Source organism: Macaca fascicularis, chromosome 1, assembly GCF_037993035.2.
Source record: "Macaca fascicularis isolate 582-1 chromosome 1, T2T-MFA8v1.1".
Classification (NCBI taxonomy): Eukaryota; Metazoa; Chordata; class Mammalia; order Primates; family Cercopithecidae; genus Macaca; species Macaca fascicularis.
This window is the reverse complement of record NC_088375.1, coordinates 36,752,492-36,770,085: the sequence shown is the minus strand read 5'-3', so window position 1 is coordinate 36,770,085 and position 17,594 is coordinate 36,752,492. Positions and strand designations below refer to the sequence as shown.

General features: G+C 42.6%; 1 long non-coding RNA gene across 1 annotated transcript; it reads left to right on the top strand.

Annotated features, from left to right (window-relative positions):
- The first annotated feature begins 201 nt into the window (after positions 1-201).
- Positions 202-16,551, top strand: LOC141409185 (uncharacterized). The gene is made up of 2 exons (XR_012428256.1): positions 202-352; positions 15,152-16,551. It is a non-coding gene; the product is annotated as an uncharacterized lncRNA (long non-coding RNA).
- Positions 16,552-17,594: the final 1,043 nt, after the last annotated feature.

The following is a 17,594-nucleotide window of genomic DNA, read 5'->3' as shown; positions in this document are numbered from 1 at the left end:
ATCTGTTTTCATTTCTAGGAGACCCATACAATTTATTGCATATAAAGTCAAAACAGAAATAAATCAATTTATTTTCAGAACATATTCCAGGTGACATCAGGAGCATTTGTTTTGAGAAACAATAAACTCTATTCTTCGTCTCAAAAATAAGCTCAGTTTTCTTTCAAAATTCCTCCACCTACCGTGTGGATACTCTGGATTTGGACAACAAAGGCTGGATTTGGACAACAAAGGCAGATGTGAAATAGACAATGGAGCCAAATGAGATAGACCTGTGAGTCCTGACCTGGGACATTACCCCACCTACCAGCTTTACCTACTTGGCTAGGACACACCTTGAAGCACCTGGAAGGTAAATATTGAACAAACGAAAGATAATACTGTGCCATCATGCAGGTCATAAAGCAGTGATATTTATTACCAGAAATGACACAAACTAATATGTTTCCTTCCCAGGCTGTATCTTACCCTTTATCAAAAATGCATTATGATTTTATACTTCTACACACCAGTGTGAATTTAACTCAATTTATTGCATTTTCTAAAACAGTTTGGATATTATACCTCAATGCTACTCTAACAGTGATGGAAAGACAAGGTCTCCAGTCTTATCTGTTATTGTAGAGGGAAAGAAAGCTTTGTTTTTGTAGAAAGGAGTTTTCTAAAACCCCTGAAATCACAATGGGTAGAGAACAGAATTTTCTGACATCCCAATTATAGTGTCATAGAAGTCTTAGGCAGATTTGTTACTTCATGGGTGCTATTCTTAAGGAGTTATTAAGAGAATTAGAATCTCATAATTAGGATCTCATAACCTTGCAGTTGAATTTACAAAAGAAAACTGCTCACAAAACATTCTTTAGTGTCAATATTAGACTCAACACTTGCATGGATGAATCACAAATGTTTCCCATAATAGCAAATAAAATTATAGAATCAAAGAGATTACCTAATACAAACTTGCATTTGATAGATGAAACAAATCTTTATGTTCTTGTATACTTGATGTCCTGCCATTAATGAAATAAGTAGAATAAAAAACCAAAATATACAGAAACCATAAGAAAGGAAAAGAAGTCTGAGCCCAGGGAAATATCCCAGTTTTGCATTTCATGCTTATTATATCCCTATAATCGTTATCATCCTATAAATTTGCAGGTAATTTTGTAACCATTTAATGCAAAGACTTTTTTTTTTTTTTTTTTTTTTTTTTTTTTTTGAGACTAAGTCTCACTCTGTCGCCCAGCCCCAAGACTGTTTTCTTTTTTTCTGGAATTTAGCTTCAGCTGAGCTGAAACTTAAAGCTAAATTTGCTACCCAAAACTCAATAGTGACTCACTGTAGTTAAGGAGAGTATAAATAAAGAAAATAATCATAGGCACCTGCAGGTGCTAAGACAATTAAGAGAAACTATAAATGTTATTCACATTGAAATTCATCAGCAACTCAATACAGATGCATGTATTGTTTCTTAAGAAATCACAAAGTAGGCCAGGCATGATGGCTCATGCTTGTAATCCCAGCACTTTGGGAGGCCAAGGCAGGTGGATCACCTGAGGTCAGGAGGTCAAGACCAGCCTGGCCAATAGTGAAACCTCATCTCTACTAAAAATACAAAAATTAGCCAGGCATGGTGGCGCATGCCTGTAATCCCAGCTACTTGGGAGGCTGAGAGGGGAGAATCGCTTAAAGCCCGGAGGTGGAGGTTGCAGTGAGCCAAGGTCACCCCACTGCACCCCAGCCTAGGCAACAAGAGTGAAACTCTGTCTAAAAACAAAAAAAAGAAAGAAGTATAGAATGAGTCAGTGTTCAATAAACAGTAGAAAATAACAGATCTAAGGGAAATTTTCTGTGTTTAAAATTTTTACTTTCTTTTTTGCCTCATAAAGGATGAAAATCACTTCTTTTTTTTTCTCTTTTATAAATGCTCCCTTTAATTAGTGTTCAGATAGTGTGTATAGTGCTGACAGTCCTACATTTCAGACACGAATTCAAATAGAGAAGAAAAATGCAAAGTTCTTGCCAATTTCTAGATGAAGTTTCAGCAGTTTTACTTTTTAGGTACAATGAAAATGGTTCAAGTTGGCTCAGGAATATATGTTATGCTGATTAAAGATTTACTAGATTTATGATAAAGAATTTCCTTGAATAATTTAAAAGAAAAAGATGCTAATTTCTAGAGAGTATTTTATATTTGGTCGATCAAATCTCTATGTAGCAAAATAATTTGCACTCTCCAACTGTGGCAGATTGTTATAATAATAACTCCTAAAGTATTATGAGTCTCATGAATCCTTGTTTTCATGACCTGTGACATTGCCTCTCCTTCCTTAAAAGGTAGACTCTTACTCTATGGCCTAGAATCTAGACAGGCCTTGTGATTTGCTTTGACCAATAGAATGTGGCAGAATGATGTCGTGTGAGTGCTGGAGTCTGAGCCTGAAGATTCTTGGCAGCTTCTGCCTTTGCTGTTTTGGAACAAAGTTTAACTGGCTGCTGGTTGCTGAATGATGAGAACCCACATGGAGAGAAAAATCTCAGCCTTGCAATTATCCCCATCAAAGTCAAGGAACAATGAGCCATGATCATGATCTTTAGATTGCATTTTTTGCTAAATGTGAAATATATATCTTGTATAATACACATGTAAATAGAATAGGTTTTCCCCTGAGATCTTAGAAGAGAATGCCTATAGCATTTAATAAGCCTTGGTATCATTCTATAAAAACAGCAGGAGGTAAAGGTTAACCATGTTGCATCATTATTTAAAATCCTGACCCGGCACACAACGGCTCACACTGGTAATCCCACAGCACTTAGGAGGACTGTGGTGGGAGGATTGCTTTGAGCCCAGGAGTTCAAGATCAAGCTGGGCAACAAAGTGAGACCCCTGTCTCTACAAAAAAACAAACAAACAAATAAAAAATTAGCCAGGCATTGTTGCATGCAACTATAGTTCCAACTACTCAGGATGCTAAGGTGGGAGGATCCTGATACACAATGAAGTCTGAGAACCACTGAGCTGAGAAAATAGCTAGTGTTAGCTAGCAAAATACTCTAGTGGGCAGCCCCAAAATTTGATGAGTCCACTCTTGCTATTTTTTATTTATTTATTTTTTTTGAGACAGAGTTTTGCTCTTCTTGCCCAAGCTGGAGTGCAATGGCATGATCTCGGCTGACTGCAACCTTCACCTCCTGGGTTCAAATGATTCTCCTGCCTCAACCTCCTCTGAGTAGCTGGGATGACAGGGGCGCGCCACCATGCCCGGCTAATTTTTTTGTGTTTTTAGTAGAAATGGGGTTTCACCATGTTGGCCAGGCTGGTCTTGAACTCCTGACCTCAGATGATCTGCCCGCCTCGGCCTCCCAAAGTGCTGGGATTACAGGCGTTAGCCACCGCACCCGGCTACACCTCAACCTTGGACCTGCGTGTGCCTTCTGCCAGGTGGTAGGCTATAGGTGTTCTCATCTTTGCTTTTGGAGTCACCTTGTTTTATCCAGAGCCTACTGTTTGGAAAATGCAAGGCATCAAGAATAGTGCACCCTGAGGCACCTGATCTCACGAGAAGTCAACATCTTTGTTTCCTATCCTCCTCTGCCCAAAGAATAAAAGGGCAATTAGACTTATTCTGGCTGGCATTGAGATAGTGGGCAGTTTCCTTGCCCCCTGGGGAAGGCTTGCCTAGCATGAGGCTACCCCATGCAACCTCACAATAATTATAGAAACTCTAGCCTACAAGACTGGTGATGCTCTTACTTGCCTCAAAGTCTTCCCAGACTCATTAGCCAATACTGTGCTTGACAATTACCTGGCTTTTGATTACCTCTTGGCAGAACAAGGTGGGATATGTGTAGTCACTAACTCTTCCTGTTGTACTTTGGTAAATAATTCAACATTAATAGAAAAAGATATTAAATTTATCTATGACCAGGTCAAGTGGTTGCACCAATTAAACAAAAAGGGCGCAAATGCTCGGGGAATATGGGAGATCATAAAATAGACCATCCCTAATCTCATCTGGTTTTTACCCTTCCTGGGCTCTTTAGCTGCCATTCTACTTGTCTTGATTCTGGGCCTTGTCTCTCAAACTGTCTAATCTCTTTTGTGTCCAAGTAAATTGAAGCCAGCAGGGCGTGGTGGCTCACGCCTGTAATGCCACCACTTTGGGAGCCTGAGGCAGGTGAATCACTTGAGGTCAGGAGTTTGAGACCAGCCTGGGCAATATGGTGAAACCCCATCTCTACTAAAAATACAAAAATTAGCTGGGTGTGGTGGCACACAGCTGTAATCCCAGCTACTTGGGAGGCTGAGACAAAAGAATCACCTGAACCCAGGAGGCGGAATTTGCAGCGAGCGGAGATCACTCTACTGCACTCCAGTCTGGGAGACAGAGCGAGACTCCGTCTCAAAAATAAAATAAAAAATAATAAATAAATAAATAAATTGAATCGAAGTCATACAGGGATATAAACAGCTAGATTTGCATCCAGGAGATAACCAGACCTATCTAAAACTAGTTAGGGAAAAATTTCACTCCTCTAATAAGGCCCCATGTAAACACCCAAATTCAGCTTGGAGAAGTTGTAGAAGACAGACCTTCATTCCACAGTACGCCTCAAGAATGAGGACTGAGGCCAGACACAATGGCTCACACCTGTAATCCCAGCATTTTGGGAGGCTGAGGCAGGCAGATCACTTAAGCTTAGGGGTTTGAGACCAGCCTGGGGAACATGGTGAGAACCCCCTCCCAGTCTCTACAAAAAAAACATACAAAAATTAGCTGGGTGTAGTGACATGTGCCTGTGGTCCCAGCTCCCCTGCAGGATGAGGTGGGAGGATCGCTTGAGCCCAGGAGGTTGAGGCTGCAGTGAGCTATGATCATGCCATTGCACTCCAGCCTGGGTGACAGAGCAAGACCCTATTTCAAAAAAAAAAAGAATAAGAATGAGGAGTGAATGTAGAGAAAAAGGGAGATTTTGTGTTTTTTGTTTTTTTGTTGTTTTTGGGAGAAGAGGCCAATGCAATGGCTAGTCTTTATTGGAAAGAAAAGACTTTAAGCACATTTGAGTAACTTAACACAGACGCTCCGTGGCCCCCCTGAAGGGACACCAGCTTGTAACGAGTTCCACAGTCAGGATATCACTGGGTCTTGCCTTTGTGTAGCCAAAACCAGATATGGCACTGTTGTCCTCTTCATAGATGTAGCCCACTATTCACTTATTGGTGATGGTGGGGACCAAATTAGGGTGTTCTCTGTGCCTGGAGCTGTCGTTGGGGGTATGATATTGTATGGGTCCAGTCCCTTCCGTGCAGCCATCATGACCTCCCTCTCCAACCCAGCCGCCTTCTTGTCATCAGGAAGAACACCACCTCCAGACACCATGGAGTAAACCATGGCCACCCCATTGGAATTGCAGGCCCTCAGGGCCTGTGTGGCCAGCGCTCCAGGTCTGCAAAGCAGTCTTGAAAGCCATCACACCTGTGACAAGCAGTAGCACTGGGAGATTTGTCACCTGGTATAATATGTATGTGACATAGCTGAATTCCTACCGTATCCAAACTCTGTTTAAGAAACAGGATGCCTGCAATTAAAAAGTTCCCTTTGTAACCAGACTGAGACTGGTTAGAACCAAGATAGCCAACCAAATGACTTCAAAAAGACCTCAGGCTTCATTATAATCTCATTTCCATGCTAAATGACACTCCCACTAGTGCCATGACAGTTGACAATTGCCATGATAATGACCAGAAGAAGCCATAAAAGATCAAAAAAGAAGGCAGCACTATGGTTCTGAGAAGCTCACCACCCATTGCCAGAAAAAAATGTGAATATTTCTCCCCTTACTTTTAATGTCCAACTCCTTCATTAGAGAAGCCCTGTATTTTAGTCCCCTCACCGTTCACTTGTTGAGACATTGATTTGTGAGCCAGGATTCCACTTCTGGATTCCATGGCCATTGAATAAAGCCTGTGCTGGTTGACACTCACTTTTAGTTCCGTATACTGGCTTCATGACACCAAATAGTAAAATACCACATCTTTACAGGGACCAGCTTTGTTGTTAACAAAATTGGCAACCCAGATGGGACACTGGACTAGATTAGGGAAGGCCTATTTCGGAAGGCCCTTTGCCTCCCCGGAGACCTGGCAACTGGCACCTGACAACTGGAACCAGCTTTGTCAGTAACATTGTGAAGATTAAATGTAGACATAAACTCTTAGAACAGTACATGGAACAGGATAGGAATAGTCTGATTTTTAAATTTATTTATTTATTTTTTGAGATGGAGTCTCACTCTGTCACCCAGACTGGAGTGCAGTGGTGTGATCTCGGCTAGGGCTGGTTCAAGCAATTTTCCTGCCTCAGCCTCCCAAGTAGCTGGGATTACAGGTGTGCACCACCATGCCTGGCTAATTTTTGTATTTTTAGCATAGATGGGGTTTCACCATGTTGGTCAGGCTGGTCTCGAACTCCTGACCTCAGGCAATCTGCCCACCTCGGCCTCCCAAAGTGCTGGGATTACAGGTGTAAGCCACCATGCCCAGCTGAATGGTCTGATTTTTTTTTTTTTTTTTTTTTTTTTTTGAGATGGAGTCTCGCTCTGTTTCCCAGGCTGGAGTGCAGTGGCCGGATCTCAGCTCACTGCAAGCTCCGCCTCCCGGGTCCAGGCCATTCTCCTGCCTCAGCCTCCCAAGTAGCTGGGACTACAGGCGCCCACCACCTCGCCCAGCTAGTTTTTTTGTATTTTTTAGTAGAGACGGGGTTTCACCGTGTTCGCCAGGATGGTCTCGATCTCCTGACCTCGTGATCCACCCGTCTGGGCCTCCCAAAGTGCTGGGATTACAGGCTTGAGCCACCGCGCCCGGCTGAATGGTCTGAATTTTAGCCATTATTAGAGATCTGGGAAGCTCTTTTTTCCTCTATGTGTAGAGCAGTTGGCCTACTGAGGAACTCTACCACCAATCAGGCTGTGCTATGACTGAGTTTCTGGAATCAGTCTACCTCTAAATGTGTTCATGGATCTATCTGAAGGACATAGAGTAGCAAGCATGGCTTCTTGCTACACAAAGTATTTTCATTTCATTTCCTATTGCTGCTGTAATGAATTCTGGAGGCTCTAGGGGAGAGCCTGTTTTCTTGCCTTTTCCATCTTCTGTAGGCAGCCTGCATTCCTTGGCTTGTAACCCTGCTTTATTCTAGACCTCTGTTTCCATTGTTATATCTCTTCTTCTTATTCTCAATATCCCGCCTCCTCCCATAAGATTTACGTGATTGCTGGGCGCGGTGGATCATGCCTATAATCCTAGCACTTTGGGAGGCCGAGGCAGGCAGATTGTTTGAACTCAGGAGTTCGAGACCAGCCTGAGCAACATGGTGAAACCATGTCTCCACTAAAATACAAAAAAATCAGCCGGGCGTGGTGGCAGGCGCCTGTAATCCCAGCTACTCGGAAGGGAGAGGCAGAAGAATTGCTTGAACCTGGGAGGCAGAAGTTACAGGGAGCTGAGACCACACCACTGCACTCCAGCCAGGGTGACAGAGTAAGACTCTGCTTCAAAAAAAAAAAAAAAAAAAGATTCATGTGATTACTTTGGGCCCACTGGCTAATGCAGGATTATCGCCCCATCTCAAGATCCTTAATTTAGTCATATCTACAAAATCCATTTGACCATGTAAGATAACATATTCTCAGGTTCTGGAGATTATAAGGTGGACATCTTTGATGAGGAAGTGTCATTGCTTACCACGCCGGACAAGGAGTTTATCTTAGTTGTGGTGGACACATTTCTCTGAATCATACAGAGGTCATGTTAGCCATTTTCTCACTGATGCTCTTTTCCCAAAGAATGACAGTGGGAAAGATAAATGCCAGCCTTTGAAAAGACAGAGAGAGAGAGGAGGAGTATACCATTTTTCTTATGTGAGTGAAGAAATGGTGATAAGAATGGCCACTTTCTGAAAATATGCAAGGACTATCTAAAACCCTGGAATGTTAAGGGCTTGACATCAAGCTTAAGGGCTTGATGACATATAAGTCATAGTAGCAACTCCAGCTGAGGCTGGAGTTGCTATGCTTCCAGATCCCACATGACAGTGACAAATGATCGTGTTATAGCAAAACACATAAGAACACAAGCTATGGAGTCAGCCAAGACCCAAATCCTTGCTCTGCTAGCTCTGCTATTTAGTGAGTGACCTTGGATGACCTCTTAACTTCTCTAAGTTTTCTTGACTGTAAAATGGGGATAGTAAGAGTTCACAGGTTTGTTATTAGGATTACATGAGATAATGTATGCAAAGTGCTTAGCATAGTGTCTGACACAGTAATTACTACTCAATAAATTATTATTATTATAACTGGAATAAATATGAGGAAAGATAAAGTAGAATTGCACCATCTAACACAACAACATATTCTATAATCTCCTATAAATCTCCCCCCCCACCAAAGTCCCACTCATCATAGCAACTACTCTCCCAAATTGCTCTTCTTTGTCTCTTTGGAAATGCCTATCCTTTCTGGGTCTCTGCTTCTCACTTTTGGAATAATTTCTGTCAGGCATCTTCTGTCTAGCTTCTCATTTAGGCTCATTCCATTCTGTTTCTCTGCCCATTTAACTGACAAGTATAACAAAGGCACGATATTGAGTCATATAAATATCCCTTTAAAAGGAGCTGAAATTGATGGACATTTGGGTTGGTTCCAAGTCTTTGTTATTGTGAATAGTGCCGCAATAAACATACTGTGCATGTGTCTTTATAGCAGCATGATTCATAATCCTTTGGGATTATAATGGGATCGCTGGGTCAAATGGTATTTCTAGTTCTAGATCCTTGAGGAATCGCCACACTGTCTTCCACAATGGTTGAACTAGTTGTGCACATCTACCCTAGAACATAAAGTATAATAATAAAAAAAAAAGTAGCTGAAAGTGGCAGAAACAAGTCTGTGAATACTTACCCTGGTCTCTTTTTGTCCTATCAACCTCTGTTTTTGTTTGTTTGTTTTTTTTTTGAGACAGAGTTTCACTCTGTTGCCCAGGCCAGACTGCAGTGGCACGATCCATCTCGGCTCTCTGCAACCTCCGCTTCCCAGGCTCCAGTGATTCTCCTGCCTCAGCCTCCGAGTAGCTGGGATTACAAGCTCCTGCCACCACGCCCGGCTAATTTTTGTATTTTTAGTACAGATGGGGTTTCACCATGTTGGCCAGGATGGTCTTGAACTCCTGACCTCAGGTGATCCGCCCACCTTGGCCTCCCAAAGTGTTGGGATTGCAGGCGTGAGACAGCAAGCCTGGCCTTTTTTATTTTTATTTTTTTTTCCTGAGATGGAGGTTCACTCTGTCACCCAGGCTGGAGTGCAGTGGAGCGATCTTGGCTCACTGCAACCTCTGCCTCCCAGGTTCAAGTGATTCTAGTGCCTCAGCCTCCCAAGTAGCTGGGACTACAGGCACCCACCACCACACCCAGCTAATTTTTGTATTTTTAGTAGAGACTGGATTTCACCACGTTGGCCAGGCTGATCTCGAACTCCGCATCTCAAGTGATCTGCCCCCCTCGGCCTCCCAAAATGCAGGCATTATAGGACAGTCAACTTCATTTTTTATCCTCATATTCTTTCAGCTTACAACTTTGTTCAGGTGTGCCAAGTGTTTGGAGAACCATATAAATTGAGCTTATTTATGTTCAGTTTGGAATTCTGAAATATTTATTAAACTATTTCATCTATGTCGACTAGGGAAAAACGCATCTGCTCAATAGTGACTGCTCTGGAAAAGTCCTTGTTAGCTACTAGCTACAGGTTTCCCCTATCCAAGGAGGACATCTAGAGGCTAATTGTGATGTGTAGCCTTTCCAGGAATGCTTTCCAAATTTTCTTCACAGATCCAATCATAAATCATAAATCACATATCCAATAAGTCTAACCAGAATCAATATTAAAGTATAGCTAATCTTAAGGGAAGAAACAGACCTAACGAGGTTACATTTATTTTCCAGGCACATAGAAGTACATTAAGGGTACAGAAGAACTTTTAAATGTGATGAGTGGGGAGAAGAGCTGTAAAGACAATTTGGGGGCTGGGCGCGGTAGCTTATGCCTGTAATCCCAACACTTAGGGAGGCCAAGGCGGGTGGATCACTTGAGATCAGGAGTTCGAGACAAGTCTGGTCAACATGGTGAAACGCCATCTCTACTGAAAATACAAAAATTAGCTGGGTGTGGTGGTGGGCACCTGTAATCCTGGCTACATGGGAGGCTGAGGCAGGTGAATGGCTTGAACCCGGGAGGCAGAGGTTGCAGTGAGCTGAGATGGAGCCACTGCACTCTAGCCTGCCAGCCTGCCAGCCTGGTCCACAAGAGCGAAACTCCATCTCAAAAAAAAAAAAAGAATTTGGGACAGGTGGAGAAATGTGAGCATTGACTGATGTGATTGAGTTAATGTTGATATGCTTTTTTTTTTTTTTTTTTTTTTGTGACGGAGTCTGGCTCTGTTGCCCAGGCTGGAGTGTAGTGGCCGGATCTCAGCTCACTGCAAGCCCTGCCTCCCGGGTTCACGCCATTCTCCTGCCTCAGCCTCCTGAGTAGCTGGGAGTACAGGCGCCCGCCACCTCGCCCGGCTAAGTTTTTTTTGTATTTTAGTAGAGACGGGGTTTCACCGTGTTAGCCAGGATGGTCTCGATCTCCTGAACTTGTGATCCGCCCGTCTCGGCCTCCCAAAGTGCTGGGATTACAGGCTTGAGCCACCGCGCCCGGCCAATGTTGATATTCTTAAGTGCATTAGGACACTGTGCTTCTGCAGGACAATATTCCTGTTCTTGGGAGATTCAAGCTGGGATATTTAAAAATAATGTAGAAGGACATCTGCAACCTACTTTCAAATGTTTTAACAAAAGGGAGATGTGTGTACACATATGTAGAGAGACAAAGCAGGTGTGGCAAGATGTCAACAGTTGGTAAATCTAAATGGGGAGAAATGTGAGTATTCATTACACTTTTCTACAACTTTACATTTTTTTCCAAATGAAAAAAGTTAGAACAGATCGGGAATGGTAGCTCATGCCTATAATCCCAGCGCTTTGGGAGGCTGAGGTCCATGGGTCGCCTGAGGTCAGGAGTTCGAGACAAGCCTGGCCAACATGGTGAAACCCCGTCTCTACTAAAAATACAAAAATTAGCCAGGCATGGTGGTGGGGGCCTGTAATCCCAGCTATGTGGGAGGCTGAGGCAGGAGAATGGCTTGAACCCCAGAGGCAGAGGTTGCAGTGAGCCGATACTGTGCCGCTGCACTCCAGCCTGGGCAACTGAATGAGACTCCGTCTAAAAAAAAAAAAATTAGAACATAAAAGCAATAGGCAAAGTCACTTAAAATATTACCTGAATTTGTATCTCAACCGTTGTGACATCTCTTATCTTGTGTTTTGTTCCTATGTTGAAATTGGACTTTTTTTTTTTTTTTTTTTTTTTGGTGACGGAGTCCCGCTCTGTCGCCCAGGTTGGAGTGCAGTGGCACAATCTCAGCTCACTGCAACCTCCACCTCTCAAGTTCAAGCGATTCTCTTGCCTCAACCTCCCGAGTAGCTGGGATTACAGGCACCTACCACCATGGCTGAGTAATTTTTGTATTTTTAGTAGGGGCGGGGTTTCACTACGTTGGCCAGGCTGGTCTTGAACTCCTGATCTCATGATCCGCCCGCCTGGGTCTCTCAAATTGCTGGGATTACAGGCGTGAGCCACCGTGCCCAGCTGAAATCAGAGTTCTTATATCTTCCAATCCCACTGTATTGTAATCACTCACATAGTTATTATGTGCCCCTTGTATCATTCAGCATACAGCAAACACTCAAAAATATTTGCTGATGCTAGAAAAAAAAAAGTGATAGAAAACTTCACAGCTCCCCACTGTGCCATGCTCCCTCTGGTCTTCCTTAGGGCGAGGAGAATGCTTCCTTCCCGTTTCCCCTTCCTCCAGATTCCCACGTTGGGGGAAACCTTCCCGGCCCTGCTTCTGTGCTCTTGGATCATTTCCCCTTCTTTAGCACTCATTGCACTGTATATTCTAATTGTCAATTTTCTTCCCTGGATTCTCCAACCACACTACAATTTCCTTGAGGAGAAGGGAATTTTGTCTGCCTTTTTTACAGCTGTTACCTTAGTCCCTGATACAGTAGCTGGTACACAGTAAGAGCTTAATATTTAGTGAATGAATGACCAATGCTAGGATGACCAATGTTTTAAAAAGCCAAACTGGCTGGGCACAGTGGCTCACACCTGAAATCCCAGCACTTTGGGAGGCTGAGGCGGGTGGATCACCAGAGGTCTGGGGTTCGAGATCAGCCTGACCAACATGAGAAACCCTGTCTCTACTAAAAATACAAAATTAGCTGGGCGTGGTGGCACATGCCTGTAATCCCAGCTACTGAGGAGGCTGAGGCAGGAGAATTGCTTTAACCCGGGTGGTGAAGGTTGCAGTGAGCTGAGATCGCGCCATTGTACTCTAGCCTGGGGAACAAGAGCAAAACGCCGCCTCAAAAAAAAAAAAAAAAAAAAAAAAGAGACAAACTGGAATACAGCCATACTGGAAACTCCCCCAAATACATGTATAACTATACACATATATGTTGTTAATTTAGCATAAAATACGAAAATAGTGTTTATTTGATATCAAAGGGGTTTTGATTATTATGGTAAAACAATTTCTTAGGAAGAAGTTCAAAGTCCTCCTTTTCAGGAGAGACTCTATTTATTGAATTAATCTTTATATTATTATTATTATTTTTGAGACAGGGTCTCACTCTATTGCTCTGACTAGAGTGCAGTGGCATGATCATAGCTCACTGCAGCCTCAACCTGCTGGGCTTAAGCAATCCTCTCACCTTAGCCTCCCAAGGAGGGAGTATAAACATGAGCCACCACACTCAGCTAATTAAAAAAATTTTTTTATAGAGATGGAGTCTCATTATGTTGGCCAGGCTGGACTTGAACTCCTGAGCTCAATGTTCCTCCCACCTCGGCCTCCCAAAGTGCTGGGATTACCAGTGTGAGCTACCACGCCCAACCAATCTTTGTATTCCTTATTACAGTTTTATACTCACTTCTCATTTAATACTTCTATTTTCCCTCCTTCCTTCCTTCCTTCCTTCCTTCCTTCCTTCCTTCCTTCCTTCCTTCCTTCCTTCCTTCCTTCCTCTCTCCCTTCCTTCCTCTCTCTCTTCCTTCCTTCCTCTCTCTCTTTCCTTTTTCTTTCTTTCTTTCTTTGACAGGGTCTCATTCTGTCACCCAGGATGGAGTACAGTGGCGTGATCTCGGCCCACTGCTGCAATCTCGGCTCACTGAGGCCTTGACTTCCCAAGCTCAGGCCATCCTCCTGCCTCAATACTCCCCACCGGACTACCACTCTATCCCCGAATAGCTGGGATTACAAGGGAGCGCCACCATGCCTGGCTAATTTTTATATTTTTTGTAGAGACAGGTTTTCGCCATGTTGCAAAGGCTGTAATACTTTTTCCCGATCAACTTATTACATATACATGTACATAAAAACATTATATATATGTATTGTGTGTATATATACTTTTTAAATTTTTACTTTTTCAAATTCTATTTCTAACTCATTGCTCCTATAAAGGGAACCTACTAAGTTTATGGATCTTTACTTATACCTAGCCATTCTAACTTGTTGTATTAATTCTAAAACTCTTTAGTTGAGCATCCCAGATTTTCTAAATACATAGTCATAGCTGCCAGGCATGGTGGCTCACACCTGTAATCCCAGCACTTTGAGAGGCCGAGGCAGGTGCGTCACCTGAGGCTGGGAGTTCGAGGCCAGCCTGATCAACATGGAGAAACCCTGTCTCTACTAAAAATACAAAATTAACTGGGCATGGTGGCACATGCTTGTCATCCCAGCTACCCGGGAGGGTGAGGCAGGAGAATCGCTTGAACCCGGGAGGCAGAGGTTGCGGTGAGCCGAGATCAGGCCATTGCACTCTAGCCTGGGGAACAAGAGCAAAACTCCGTCTCAAAAATATATACATATATATTATATATCTTATATATTATATACATATATATTATATATCTTATATATTATATATGATATATATTTTATATAATATATAGATATATATAGATATATTCATAGCTTCAGATAGTTTCCTAATATTTATACCACTTAGTTTTTCTGTTTTATTACATTATCTAGAATAATGGCCTTCAAATTAATGTATGCATGCCTTTGGGTTACACAAAGACTTTGCCAATGCTATATCAACAGGGAAGCTTTAACAGTCTCCAGATACTTAGGTTATGTGCATTCTTTTTCCTAAAGCTGGTGAGCATGTGTCTTCCTTCCTCATACTTGAAAGGTACTTTTTGGTAATGATACTCAGGATTGTAATTAAACTTTCCAATAGTATTCTAGTTATCTAACCAAACTGTCATTTACAGTGCAAGAAACTCAGTCCCAGTGAGATTTTCTGATGCTTCAAGGGTCATACAGTTCCATGTTACCTTCCTTTAATTTAGTAGAAAAATTTATGCCGGGCTGGCACAGTGACTCATGCCTGTAATCCCAGCACTTTGGGAGGCTGAGGTGGGCGGATCACCTGAGGTCAAAAGTTTGATACCAGACTGGCCAACATGGAAAATCCCTGTCTCTACTAAAAATACAAAAATTAGCGGGGCATGGTGGCACATGCCTGTAATCCCAGCTACTCGGGAGGCTGAGGCAGGAGAACACTTGAACCCAGGAGATGGAGGTTGCAGTGAGCCAAGATTGTGCCACTGTACTCTAGCCTGGGCAACAGAGAGAGACTCTGTCTCAAAAAAAAAAAAAAAAAAAGAAGAAGAAGAAAAAAGAAAAATTCATGGCAATTATGGGTTCAGAAATTATTTTAATGATACTAATTTTTAAATGGTGACTGTATCAAGAAACTAAAGTTTATTATTAGCATTCAGTAGGCCCTTTTTTCCTGCTGCCTAACTTGCCTAACATTTTAGGATTACTTACTTCTTCAACAGTTTCTTCCATTTCTATAATATAGTCCTATATAAAAGATTCCTGTGTATTAACTTAGATTATTATACCTATTAATTCAGGAAATAATTGTGAAACTGATGGTCAATAGTCTCTTCTTAAATTTTACAGGTGACTCTTGTTTTGACACCTTTCAGCTGTATTTCAAGTGGGAGTCTTACAGGTGTTGAAGATAGAAGATGAAAGGTGTTTTATGAAGTAGGCTCCAAAATCAGAGTCAACTCTGCCATACTCGTTGGTCAAAGCAAACCACAGGACCAGCCCAGATTCAAGGAAGAGAGAAACAGACTGTACACTCTGAAGCACATTGGATGTCATCATGAGTTAAACCTCTCTTTCTCAGGGGAAATGATTTTAAAGCACAGAGGTAATTTGAACCCGTGAAATTGAAGTTGAATTGCAAATAAGTTACAGTTTTGTTTTGTTTTATTTTATTTTTATTTTATTTTACGAGACAGGGTCTTACTCTGTCCCTACGCTGGAGTGCAGTGGCCCGTTTACAGCTCACTGCAGTCTCAAATTCCTGGGCTCAGATGATCCTCTCACCTCAGCCTCCCAGGTAGCTGGGACTACAAGCACACACCACCATACCCGGCTAACTTTTTGTATTTTTTGTTGAGATAGGGTTTTGCCATGTTGCCCAGGCTGGTTTTGAACTCCTGGGCTCAAGTGATCTGCCCGCCTCAGCCTCTCAAAGTGCTGAGATTACAGGTGTGAGCCATTGCACACAGCCCAAGTTACAGTTTTAGTACTGAAAAAACTTGGCTATCCTTTCCTCCTGGTGACACTTTTTTTTCTTTTCTTTTCTTTTCTTTTTTTTTTTTTTTTTTTTTTTGAGGTGAAGTTTCACTCTGTCACCCAGGCTGGAGTACAGTGGCACGATCTTGGCTCACTGCAACCTCTGCCTCCTGGTTTCAAGTGATTCTCCTGAGTCAGCCTTTCAAGTAGCTGGGATTACAGGCTCCCAACACCACACCAGGCTAATTTTTTTGTATTTTTAGTAGAGATGGGGTTTCATCATGTTGGTCAGGGTGGTCTCGAACTCCTGACCTCAAGTGATCCACCTGCCTCGGCCTCCCAAAGTGCTGGGACTACAGGCGTGAGCCACTGTGCCTGGCCTCTTTTTCTTTTTCTTTTTCTTTTTTTTTTTAAAGTTCTGAAGCAGGCTTATTTCCAAAAAAAAATGAGTCATTTTTTCCACTAACATTTTTGTTGCAACCTACATGTAACAGTGAGCAACTCAGGGCGTTCCGTTCATACCCTTTCCCCCTTTAAGGCTACTTAGGCCTCTTTAAAGACGATCAAATTGTTTTGGAGAAATGGCACATACATTTCTGTTTTACTGTAATCCTTTTCTCTATTCTCATCTTCAGTATAATTTGCAAATTATACTTTGAAAATATGATGTTACGCAAGTCAACATTTTAACAACTTTTCTATGGCAGGCATCAATGATAGTCATCTTAAAGGCACGTGTCTAAATAGACTACCTTCTTCCATTTCTGTCAAAAGTCTCACTGAGTGTTTCTGCATATTTTAAGAAAACTGAAAACTCGCCAGAAACTTTTATTATTGTCTTAGCCTGTTTGAGCTGCTATGAAAAGATGCCTTAGACTGGGTAATTTATAAACAACGGGGCTGGGTGTGGTGGCTTATGCCAGTAATCCTAGCACTTTGGGAGGCCAAGGTAGGCGGATCACCTGAGGTCAGGGATTTGAGATCAGTGTGGCCAACATGGTGAAACCCCATTTCTACTAAAAATACAAAAATTAGTCAGGTGTAGTGATGGGTGCCTGTAGTCTCAGCTACTTGGGAGGTTGAGGCAGGAGAATCTCTTGAACCTAGGAGGCGGAGGTAGCAGTGAGCCGAGATTGCGCCACTGCACTCCAGCCTGGGCGACAGAGTGAAACTTCGTTTCAAAAAATAAATGAATAAATAAACAAACAAACAAACAGCAGGTATTTACTGCTTACAGCTCTGGAGGCTAGGAAGTCCAAGATCATGGAGCCAGCAGATTTAGTGTCTGGTGAGGGCTCACTCTTGGCTTCATAGATGGCATCTTCTTGCTGTGTCCTCACGTTGCAGAAGAGTCCAGCAGCTTACTCAGGCCCTTCATAAGGTGTTAATCGCATTAATGAGGGCTAGTCTTCGTGATCTAATCACTCCTTAAAAGCACCACCTCTTAATACTATTGCACTGGAGGTTAGGTTTCAATGTAGGAATTTTGGAGGACACAAACATTCCAGGCACAAGTAAGCAAATCATACATTGTCTTCGTCCATTTTGTACTGCTGTGACAGAATACCACAGACTGGGTAACTTATAATAAACAGAAATTTATTGGCTCACAGTTCCAGAGTCTGGGAAGTTCAAGATCAAGCAGCCAGCCTGTTGGGAGGGCCTCCTTGCTGCTTTGTCCCATGGCAGAAGGTGGCAGGGCAAGGAGCGAGAGTGAGAGAGCAAGAGGGTGCCGAACTTGCTTTTAAAACAAACCCCCTCTTGATAACTAACCCACTCTCACAATAATGACATTAATTACCTCCTATTAGGCCCT